This window comes from Apium graveolens, chromosome 4 (genome assembly GCF_009905375.1).
Source record: "Apium graveolens cultivar Ventura chromosome 4, ASM990537v1, whole genome shotgun sequence".
Taxonomy (NCBI): domain Eukaryota; kingdom Viridiplantae; phylum Streptophyta; class Magnoliopsida; order Apiales; family Apiaceae; genus Apium; species Apium graveolens.
In genome coordinates this window covers 213,163,821-213,175,808 of record NC_133650.1, presented here as the reverse complement: position 1 = coordinate 213,175,808, position 11,988 = coordinate 213,163,821, and the positions used below count along the sequence as shown (strand labels likewise).

Genomic DNA, 11,988 nt, shown 5'->3' with positions numbered 1-11,988 from the left:
CGGATGAGAAGACAGATTCACTTCTTGACATTCTGGAGAAGTTAGATTTTGAAGATTCGGATAAAGAAAGTGAAAAGAAAGAACCGATAATCATGGGTGATCGTATAGTTCCAGCAGATCCAGCTCTTATGGACTTTCTCGGCCTAAAATTGGTGACATTCAGTCAAGCATCATTCATCCAGCTATTCAGGCTAATACTTTCGAAATCAAGCCGGGAACTATTCAGATGGTGCAGAATTCTGTTTCTTTCGGAGGTGCTGCGACTGAAGATCCCAACATGCATATCAGGAATTTTGTCGAGATCTGCAGTACTTTCAAATATAATGGTGTTACTGATGAGGCTATCAAGCTGAGGCTTTTCCCATTCTCTCTAAGGGATAAGGCTAAGGACTGGTTACATTCTCTACCAGCTGGGTCCATCACTACTTGGGAAGATCTTGCGCAAAAGTTTCTGATGAAGTTCTATCCAATGGCCAAGACTGCAGCTATGAGGAGTGCTCTTACTCAGTTTGCGCAACAACCAACAGAATCTATGTGCGAAGCTTGGGAGCATTATAAGGAGATGTTGATAAAGTGTCCACATCATGGTATGCCTGACTGGATGGTGATCACTGGGTTCTACAATGGTTTGGGGGCCCAATCTCGACCCATGCTCGATGCAGCTGCTGGAGGCGCCTTGTGGGCCAAAAGCTACACTGAGGCCTATAATCTCATTAAAACTATGGCTGCAAACGAGATTCAAAACCCAACTCAAAGGATGATGTCTGAGAAGGAAGCATGTATTCCGGAAGTTGATGCAGCTACAGCTATTGCAGCGCAGCTCCAAGCGCTGTCTATGAAGGTCGATTCTTTAGCCAACTATAGAGTCAATCAAATAGCTATAGTATGTGAGATTTGTGCAGGCTCTCATGCTATGGATCAGTGTTCTCTTGTTAATGAATCTGTTCAGTATGTGAACAATTATCGGTGACCGCAGCAGCCTGTGCCAGCTACTTATCATCCTAATAACAGAAATCATCCCACATTCAGCTGGAGCAACAATCAGAATGATGTTCAGCAACCATATCAGCAAGCTGTAAGTAAACAGTTTAATCCACCTGGATTCCAGCAACCTCAGCAATATGCTCAAAGGCAATCATATTCTCAACAAGGAGGTGTTGCTCCACCTTCTAGTGCTGATTTCGAGGAGCTAAAGCTGTTGTACAAAAGTTAGGTTGTTTCTATCAAGACCTTGGAGAATCAAATCGGTCAAATAGCCAATGCCGTGCTCAATCATCAAACCGACACACTTCCCAGCGATACTGAAGTGCCAGGCAGGAAGGAAGCTAAGGAGAAAGTCAAAGCTGTTACCTTAAGGTCTGGAAAAGTTGTTGATGCTGAAAAAGCAAAAGATGGAGAAGTTGAAGTTGTAGATGAAGAGGAGAAGCAAAAGGAGAAAGATGGGGAACCAAGGAAGACTACTATTGAACACACTCTACCTGAGGGTAATACAGGGGAGAAACAGCTCTATCCTCCACCACCTTTTCTTAAGAGATTGTAGAAATAAAAGCTGGATAAGCAATTCGGTAAGTTTCTGGAGGTGTTCAAGAAACTTCACATCAACATACCTATCGCTGAGGCTCTGGAGCAAATGTGTAGTTATGTGAAATTCATTAAAGGTATTCTTTTAAGGAAGGTGAAACTGGATGATCTTGATACCATTGCTCTAACGGAAGAGTGCAGTGCTGTGCTGCAACAAAAATTACCTCCAAAGCTTAAGGATCCAGGTAGCTTCACCATTTCTTGCACCATTGACAAGTTGTCATTCGAAAAGTGCCTTTGCGATTTGGGAGCAAACATCAATCTGATGCCGTTGTCTATCTTCAAAAAGCTGAATTTGCCTGATCTAAAGCCCACCTACATGTCTCTACAATTGTCTGATCGTTCTATTACATACCCACGAGGCATCGTGGAGGACGTGTTAGTAAAGGTGGATAAGCTCATCTTTCCTACAGACTTTGTCATTCTGGATTTTGAGGAAGATAAGAAGATTCCCATAATCTTGGGAAGACCTTTCTTGGCTAGAAGCCATACCTTGATAAATGTACAAAAAGGTGAACTTACTATGCGGGTGCAAGATCAGGAAATAACATTTAATGTATTCAATGCAATGAAATTCCCTACAGAAGATGAGGAGTTCTTCAAGCTGGATTTGATTGATTCTGCAGTAACTTCAGAACTTGATCATGTGCTAAGGTCTGATGCCTTAGAGAAAGCCTTTTTGGGGGAATTTGACAGTGAAGATGAGGAAGGCAATGAGCAACTACAATATCTAAATGCTTCTCCTTGGAAGCGAAATCTAGACATGCCATTTGAATCTCTTGGTATTACTGATCTCAAAAATGTTGAGGGAAAGCTCAAACCACCTATTGAGGAAACACCTACTTTGGAGCTTAAACCATTGCCTGAACACTTGAGGTATGTTTTTTTAGGTGATGCATCTACTTTGCCTGTTATTATTGCATCTGACCTTTTAGGTAGTGATGAGGACAAGCTTTTGAGGATCTTGAGAGAATTCAAATCAGCCATCGGATGGACTATAACAGATATAAAGGGATCAGCCCTTCGTACTGTATGCATAAAATTCTGCTAGAGGAAGGTAGCAAGCCGACTGTTGAGCAACAACGAAGACTTAATCCTATCATGAAAGAAGTGGTGAAGAAGGAAATTCTAAAGTGGTTAGATGCAGGAATCATATATCCTATTTCTGGCAGTTCTTGGGTGAGCCCCGTGCAATGTGTACCTAAGAAAGGAGGTATTACTGTGGTAGCAAATGAGAAGAACGAGCTCATCCCCACTCGAACAGTCACAGGATGGAGGGTATGCATGGACTATAGAAAGTTGAATAAAGCCACGAGGAAGGATCACTTCCCTCTTCCATTTATCGATCAGATGTTTGACATGTTGGCTGGTCATGCGTATTATTGTCTTTTGGATGGCTATTCAGGTTATAATCATATTTACATTACACCAGAAGATCAAGAAAAGACTACTTTCACTTGTTCATTTGGCACGTTTGCTTTTCGCAGAGTTTCTTTGGGCTTATGTGGTGCATATGCCACTTTTCAGAGATGCATGATGGCTATATTCTCTGATATGATTGGAAATAATGTCGAAGTGTTCATGGATGACTTCTCCGTCTTTGGACATTCGTTTGATGAATGTTTGAATAATCTCTGCATGGTGCTCAAAAGGTGTGTTGAAACTAATTTGGTGCTCAATTTGGAAAAATGTCATTTCATGGTGCAACAAGGCATCATTCTTGGGCATAAGGTCTCTAGCAAGGGCCTTGAGGTGGATAAAGACAAGGTGGGGGTCATTAAAAATCTTCCGCCACCTATTTCTGTTAAAGGAATCCGTAGTTTTCTTGGTCATGCGGGTTTTTTATCGGCGTTTCATCAAGGACTTCTCTAAGTTATCTAAGCCATTGTGCAACTTGCTCGAGAAAGATGTGCCTTTTAAATTTGATGATGAATGCTTGGCAGCATTCGAGACTCTCAAGAAGAGTTTAATAACTGCACCAGTTATTACGGCACCTGATTGGACAGAACTTTTTGAGATGATGTGCGATGCAAGTGATTATACAGTTCTTGGGCAACGCAAGAATAATATCTTTCATGTGATGTACTATGCTAGTAAGACGCTCAATGGAGCTCAAATGAACTACATCACTACTGAGAAGGAGCTCTTGGCTATAGTTTTTGGTTACGAAAAATTTCGATCTTATCTACTTGGGACAAAGGTGACAGTATTCACTGATCACACTGCCATTCGCTATCTGGTCTCAAAGAAGGATTCGAAGCCTAGACTTATTCGTTGGGTGCTCTTGCTACAAGAATTTGAATTAGAGATCAAGGATCGAAAAGGTACTGAAAATCAAGTAGCTGACCATCTCTCTAGATTGGAGAATCCCGATTCTACTTCACATGATAAGACATTGATCAACGAATCTTTTCCGGATGAGCAGTTGTCCGCATTTCAAGAGGAAGAGCCATGGTTCGCAGACATTGTGAACTACCTTGTCGGTAATATAATGCCTTCTAATATAAATGTGGCTCAAAAGAAGAAGTTTGTGCATGAGGTGAAGTGGTATATGTGGGATGAACCATATTTGTTTAGACAAGAAGCTGACCAGATCATTAGGAGATGTATCCCATTCTGTGAGATGAAGGGGATATTACGAGACTGTCATTCCACAGTTTATGGTGGACATTATGGTGATGAAAAGACAACAGCTCGTATTCTTCAAGCAGGTTTTTTCTGGCCTACGTTGTTTAAGAATGCACATCAGTTCGTTTTAAGGTGTGATCATTGCCAAAGAGTTGGGAATCTTACTAGAAAGGATGAGATGCCTTTAAATGTGATGCTTGAAGTTGAGGTCTTTGATGTTTGGGGAATCGATTTCATGGGACCATTTATCTCGTCCTGCAATAATCAGTACATCTTGCTGTCAGTCGATTATGTCTCGAAATGGGTAGAAGTCAAGGCTCTACCGACGAATGATGCAAATGTAGTGTTGAGTTTTCTTCATAAGCAGATATTCACAAGGTTTGGAATGCCACGAGTTATCATAAGTGATGAGGGGTCGTATTTCTGCAACCGTAAGTTCACTTTAATGATGCAACGCTACAATGTGAATCATCGCATCACTACTGCCTATCATCCGTAAACTAATGGTCAAGCTGAAGTGTCTAATAGAGAGATTAAGCACATTCTATATAAAGTTGTTTGTCCATCAAGGAAAGATTGGTCTTTGAAGCTCGATGAAGCTGTTTGGGCTTATAGAACAGCATACAAGACTCCACTTGGGATGTCCCCGTTTCAACTTGTCTATAGTAAGGGATGTCATTTACCTGCGGAGCTTGAGCATAAGGCTTATTGGGCATTGAAGAAGTTAAACCTTGATCTAGATGCAGCTGGGAAGAAGCGAATGCTTCAGTTAAATGAAATTGATGAATTTCGACTTCAAGCGTACGAAAACAACAAATGTACAAGGAAAAAGTAAAAAGATGGCATGACAGGAAGCTATCTCCTAAGTCATTTGTGCTGGGGCAACAAGTTCTTTTATTCAACTCTCGTCTCCGACTTTTTCCTGGAAAGTTGAAATCAAGGTGGTCTGGACCATTTATCGTCAAAACTGTATTTCCACATGGAGCGGTAGAGATTTTTGAGAACGATCCGGGCCAAGCATTCAAAGTTAATGGTCAGAGATTAAAACACTATTATGGGGATACGGCAAACTGGGAAGTGGTTAGTGCCGTGTTATTGTCAACTTGATCGAACTACTCTACGTCAAGCTAATGACGTAAAAGAAACGCTTCTTGGGAGGCCACTGTTAGGGCGAAAACACGCGCTAATATTCACACAAGTATACGCGTTCGCAAGTAGTATAAGATATAAATCAGATTCGTTCCCACAGAGACTGGTTTAGGTTAAGTTCAATTTATGTACCTATGCAACAATGTATAGTTATCGCTAAATGCTAAGACAAATAACAAATTGGGTTTTTATTAAACTAAGAGATTATACTAAATAACATTAACAACGAGAATTGAGGTTGAATTACTATATATGACAAACATGGGATCCTAACTTCATTAAATACTTCATTCAATAGCCTTATTGTTTTTAACCTTAGCATGTGATGGTGATGACACTAATCAGATAACACGAAACTGATAAACGCCAACTTTCGTTGCACGAGTACCATTCTACCAGACATCCATAAAAGAGATAGAAGCTGAATAGGCACCAATTATATTGAGACCCTATATGTCTATAGAATTTGACAATATAACGGTTTAAGCACAAGTTATCTATCTTGATTACATAGGGCAAGTAAAACGGTTAGAGTTACCTACGAATCATGCATACACATACATGAACCTATGCTAGCATGGCAAGTTCTAAATCTCTATATTCACTGTCGCTTCAATAGAGATTAACACGCTATCTTATATGTTAGCTACACACATAAGACGAATAAGCACAACCAATACTAGGATATCATACAATCACCACACACCAAGATATCGAAATAATTAATTATTGAAATCCATAAGTAAATCCGCTAGAATCCCATGACAACGATTAGCCCATAATCGAACTCATCGTCACCATGGGTTCCAATGAAAGCATGGTATAAAACAAGGTCTTAATAAACTAAATAATAATCAAAGTACGAATAAACGAGATGTAGGTTCAACAAGAATGAAAACGAGCATCCAAAGTTACAACTAATTCAAAGAATCACAAGTTGAAAACAAGATCTTCTTTTTCGGAGTTGTTCTGTGCTTCTAGGTCTTCTCCTTGGTATCTCAATCTTCCCGGATGATGAAAACCCTTTTTTTTAAGTATATATACGCCCCTAGTGGACCTGGACCCTTAAAATCGTCAAATTCTACTCAAAAAAGGTTTTTTCAGCGAAATCAGCGACCAGCCGCGCCCTGAGCGGCCGCTCAGCTCTCCTGAGCGGGCGCTCAGCTACTGACTGGAAAAATATTCTGATGAATCTTGTTTTGACCATAACTTGAGTTCTACTCGTCAGAATTAGGCGATTCAACTGCCCACGCGAAGATATTGAGATTCTCTACAACTTGACAATAGCCTTGGCTTCCAATTCTGATCACTTTTCATCATATTTCCTTTAAAAGCTCTTTTCTTCATTTAACTGATATCTGAAATGCAATAACACAGAAACACATCAAAATACCAACAACTTGAGTCCAAAACACCAATTTAAGCTTGTAATAAAGCATTCCAAGTGGATATAAAATCCACTTATCACACCCCCAAACTTGAATTGATGCTTGTCCTCAAGCATAAACAGACTCAAAACTACAAAACAAACCTAATGGATGAATGCAACTATGTGAATGCAACTAAATGATAATACAATCGATCCCCTCAGAATAACCATAACCAAATGAATAAACCAATGCATCTAAGAATGCAATAACTTGAAACAGAGTTCGAATAAATCCCACAAACCAACTCACAAACCAGAAACGTGCGTGTGTGGATGCTTAACAGATATGCTCTCGATACTAGATCAATAACCATAACTTATCTATCATCGAAACAATCAAAAGTTTATAAACAGAATAGACAATAAACGCATTATGACTCACAACACCTCCTTTCTACTAGAGTTATACAAGGATTCACACTATTATTGAACACATAGCAAAGATGCTTATTTGATCGTGCAATGAATGAGGTCCCAAAAGACTTATACAATAATACCCATGTAGCGAGCGTTAGGTTAGCGGATCCCAGACTATAAAAGCCTTAGGTCACTAGGCACAAAGTCCCCTAGAACTTAATAACTCGAGTATTAAAGAGCTCACTCTTGATCAATTGTGCATAAACACATACTTTTTTTCTTTCTTTTTTTTTTCTCTTTTTTCTCTTTTTTCTTTTTTTTTCTTTTTTTTTCAACAATTTCTGAATGAGTGCGTTTCGCTCCATCTCATTCAACCCTAGACTACTCATAAAAATATGAGCCGGCTACTAGCCATTTGACACCTAGTCTTACAACAACTAGCAATGAAATCCAAGTTTTTCTCCAGATAAAAAAAATCAGTGTTTTTACGTCATTACGAGAATATCACAAATTCTAAATATAACCAAGTGATTAAATCTCAACAACAAACAAGTATGATCATGATCTAGATCAAAAGCAACCCTATAAGACTTTGTGAAAATATTTATTTCTGGCATGCAAATCAATTCATTAAGACTTAAACATCCCTCTATTCCTGATCACCACACTCAAATCAACATCAACTTACAAATATCATAGTTCATCTTAAGGGATCATGCTAAATATGCATGCAAATGCAACTATATGAAATCACATAAAAACAAACAAATATGTCCTAAATGAACAATAATACAAAAATATGAATGAACTACAACTAAACATGCAACATGAATCTATATGGACACACACTACTAATCCTTACATTATCACCCCCAAACTTAAAATTTTCAATGTCCTCATTGAAGGTAATAATAAGAATTTCAGGCATACCTAGTCGTCGGAAAGATCACCCTCTTCGGGTGGAGGATCAGGTGGCCAATCAACCTCGCTACTAGTGTCTCGAACAACAGTACCGAAAGCATGTGTCAAATCTGCAGCAAAATGACGGTGAATGTCGTGCATGGCCTCCATACGCCTAGTTACTCACCTGTACTGCTCATCACCAACACCAGTCCTATCAACTACCTGCTGCACATGAGAAGAACCCTCTATAGGCACTGGAGGACCCGTTCGGCTACCCTCTACATCATCAAAGATATATCCCAACCCCTTGTCAGGGGGTGCACCTAAGAATGAATAACTCAAGTGATCTGGTAGTGGGTGAAGCTCAAGTGTGGAAACATCTTCAATAGACGGCTCGAGACAGTCTTGAGAAAATTTCAGCTCTGCTAACCCAAGAGAATTGAATGGCATATCCAACTTCCTCTTCCATGGAGGTGCATTCAAAACATGCAGTTGCTCTAGTTTAAAGCACTCCTCTTTAGCTGTGGGTAACTTTATTTCCTTGAACACATTAAAAGTGACCTTTTGATCGTAAACCTTCATCGAAAGCTCTCCTTTTTGCACATCGATCATAGTTCGGCCTGTAGCCAAGAATGGTCTTCCCAAGATAATGGGAATCTTCTTATCTTCCTCGAAATCAAGAATTACAAAGTCAGCAGGAAAGATGAGTTTATCCACCTTGACCAAGACATCCTCCACTATACCTCGTGGATAAGCGATAGAATGGTCAACTAGTTGCAATGACATGTATGTTGGTTTCAGCTCAGGCAGACCAAGCTTCTTGAAGATAGATAAGGGTATCAGATTGATGCTAGCTCCTAAATCACATAAACACTTGTCGAACGACAAGTTTCCGATGGTGCAAGGAATAGTGAAGCTTCCAAGATCTTTAAGCTTCGGAGGCAACTTCTGTTGCAGCACAGCACTGCATTCCTCCGTGAGAGCAACGGTCTCTAAGTCATCGAGCTTCACTTTCCGAGAGAGAATACCTTTCATAAACCTCGCATAGCTAGGCATCTGTTCAAGAGCTTCAGCCAAAGATATGTTGATATGAAGTTTCTTGAACACCTCCAAAAACTTCTCAAACTGCTTATCCAGATTTTTCTTCTGCAGCCTCTTTGGAAAAGGAGGTGGAGGATAGATCTGTTTCTCCCCTGTATTACCCTCAGAAGGATTGTGTTCCACAGTAGTCTTCCTTGGTTCCACCTCTACTTCCTTCTGCACATCTTCTTCAGCCACAACTGCATTTTCTGAATCTTGAGATTTTTCAGGCTCTTCGTCTTGCTGAATTTGGGGGCTTGCGACCTTTCCAGACCTTAAGGTGATGGCGTTCACATGTTCTTCAACTTCCCTCTTGCCTGGATTTGTTTCTGTATCACTAGGAACCGTTCCTGGTGGTCGATTCAATAAGGCATTAGCAATTTGCCCTATTTGGTTCTCCAGATTCTGGATAGAAACAGCCTGGCTTTGGCATATAAGAGCCTGGTTTTTGCACATAAGCCTCAACTCCTCCAATTCAGATTTTTCATTCGAAGATAGACCTGCATCATTAGTTTGTTATTGAAGTTGGAGTTGTTGTCTTGGTGTAAATTGTTGCTGAAAACCAGGAGGGTTAAATAGCTTATTTGCAAACTGCTGGAATGGCTGTTGCATCGCATTCTGATTGTTGCTCCAGCTGAAGTTAGGATGATTCCAGTTGTCAGGATAATAAGTGGCAGGAACTGGCTGCTGCGATCTCTGAAAGTTGCTCACAAACTGAGCTGAGTCACTAGATATAGCACATTGTTCTGTCGCATCCGGACCTGCACACAGCTCACAAACACTAATTATCTGCTTAACACCATAGTTAGCCAGAGAATCGATCTTCATAAACAACGCATTTAGTTGAGCAGTGATAGCCGTAGCTGTATCCACCTCAAGAAATCCTGCTACCTTGCCCTGTGGACATCTCTGGGTTGGATACTGATATTCATTAGCAGCCATCAGTTCAATTAGATCATAAGCTTCCTCATAGCTCTTTTCACATAATGCTCCGCCTGATGCTGCATCAAGCATGGGTCTGGACTGTGCTCCCAACCCATTGTAAAAACAAGTGATGATCATCCAATCAGGAATTCCATGATGAGGACACTTCCTAAGCATCTCCTTGTAGCGCTCCCAAGCTTCACATTGTGATTCTCCCGTTTGCTGCACAAATTGAGTAATAGCATTCCTCATTGCAGCTGTCTTCGCCATAGGGAAGAATTTAGTAAGGAATTTCTGAGCAAGATCCTGCCAAGTAGTAATCGAACCAGCTGGTAGAGAGTGTAACCAGCTCTTAGCCTTGTCCCTCAGAGAGAATGGAAACAGTCTCAGCTTAATAGCATCTTCGGAAACGCCATTGAACCTGAAGGTGTCGCATATCTCGATAAAGTCCCTAATGTGCATATTAGGATCTTTAGTTGGAGAACCCCCAAACTGGATTGAATTCTGCACCCATTGAATTATGTCAGGCTTGATCTCAAAAGTATTAGCTGTGATAGCTAGACGAACAATGCTAGATTGAATGTCATTGATCTTGGGTTGAGAAAAGTCCAACAAGGCTTTCGTTCGTGCTGCTGGATCTCCCATTGTAATGAGTACCTGAAACACAAACAAATAAACTGTGAAAGTAGAAGAATTCGAGTCAGTGAACTTTAACGACCACTGATGACAAGCACATAAACTAAAAATTAACACCGAGTCCCCGGCAGCGGCGCCAAAAACTTGTTAGGGCGAAAACACGCGCTAATATTCACGCAAGTATACGCGTTCGCAAGTAGTATAAGATATAAATCAGATTCGTTCCCACAGAGACTGGTTTAGGTTAAGTTCAATTTATGTACCTATGCAACAATGTATGGTTATCGCTCAATGCTAAGACAAATAACAAATTGGGTTTTTATTAAACTAAGAGATTATACTAAATAACATTAACTAAGAGAATTGAGGTTGAATTACTATATATGACAAACATGGGATCCTAACTTCATTAAATACTTCATTCAATAGCCTTATTATTTTTAACCTTAGCATGTGATGGTGATGACACTAATCAGATAACACGAAACTGATAAACGCCAACTTTCGTTGCACGAGTACCATTCTACCAGACATCCACAAAAGAGATAGAAGCTGAATAGGCACCAATTATATTGAGACCCTATATGTCTATAGATTTTGACAACATAACGGTTTAAGCACAAGTTATCTATCTTGATTACATAGGGCAAGTAAAACGATTAGAGTTACCTACGAATCATGCATACACATACATGAACCTATGTTAGCATGGCAAGTTCTAAACCTCTATATTCACTGTAGCTTCAATAAATATTAACACGCTATCTTATATGTTAGCTACGCACATAAGACGGATAAGCACAACCAATAATAGGATATCATACAATCACCACACACCAAGATATTGAAACAATTAATTATTGAAATCCATAAGTAAATCCGCTAGAATCCCATGACAACGATTAGCCCATAATCGAACTCATCGTCACCATGGGTTCCAATGAAAGCATGGTATAAAAAAAGGTCTTAATAAACTAAATAATAATCAAAGTACGAATAAACGAGATGTAGGTTCAACAAGAATGAAAACGAGCATCCAAAGTTACAACTAATTCAAAGAATCACAAGTTGAAAACAAGATCTTCTTTTTCGGAGTTGTTCTGTGCTTCTAGGTCTTCTCCTTGGTATCTCAATCTTCCCGGATGATGAAAACCCTTTTTTTTAAGTATATATACGCCCCTAGTGGACCTGGACCCTTAAAATCGTCAAATTCTACTCAAAAAAGGCTTTTTCAGCGAAATCAGCGACCAGCCGCGCCCTGAGCGGCCGCTCAGCTCTCCTGAGCGGGCGCTCAGCTACTG

At 40.0% G+C, this 11,988-nt stretch overlaps 1 non-coding gene across 1 annotated transcript; it reads left to right on the top strand.

The window, feature by feature from the left end:
* The first annotated feature begins 10,199 nt into the window (after nucleotides 1–10,199).
* Nucleotides 10,200–10,306, top strand: LOC141721897 (small nucleolar RNA R71). Its single transcript, XR_012574939.1, has one exon. It is a non-coding gene; the product is annotated as a small nucleolar RNA R71 (small nucleolar RNA).
* The last annotated feature ends 1,682 nt before the right edge of the window (nucleotides 10,307–11,988 follow it).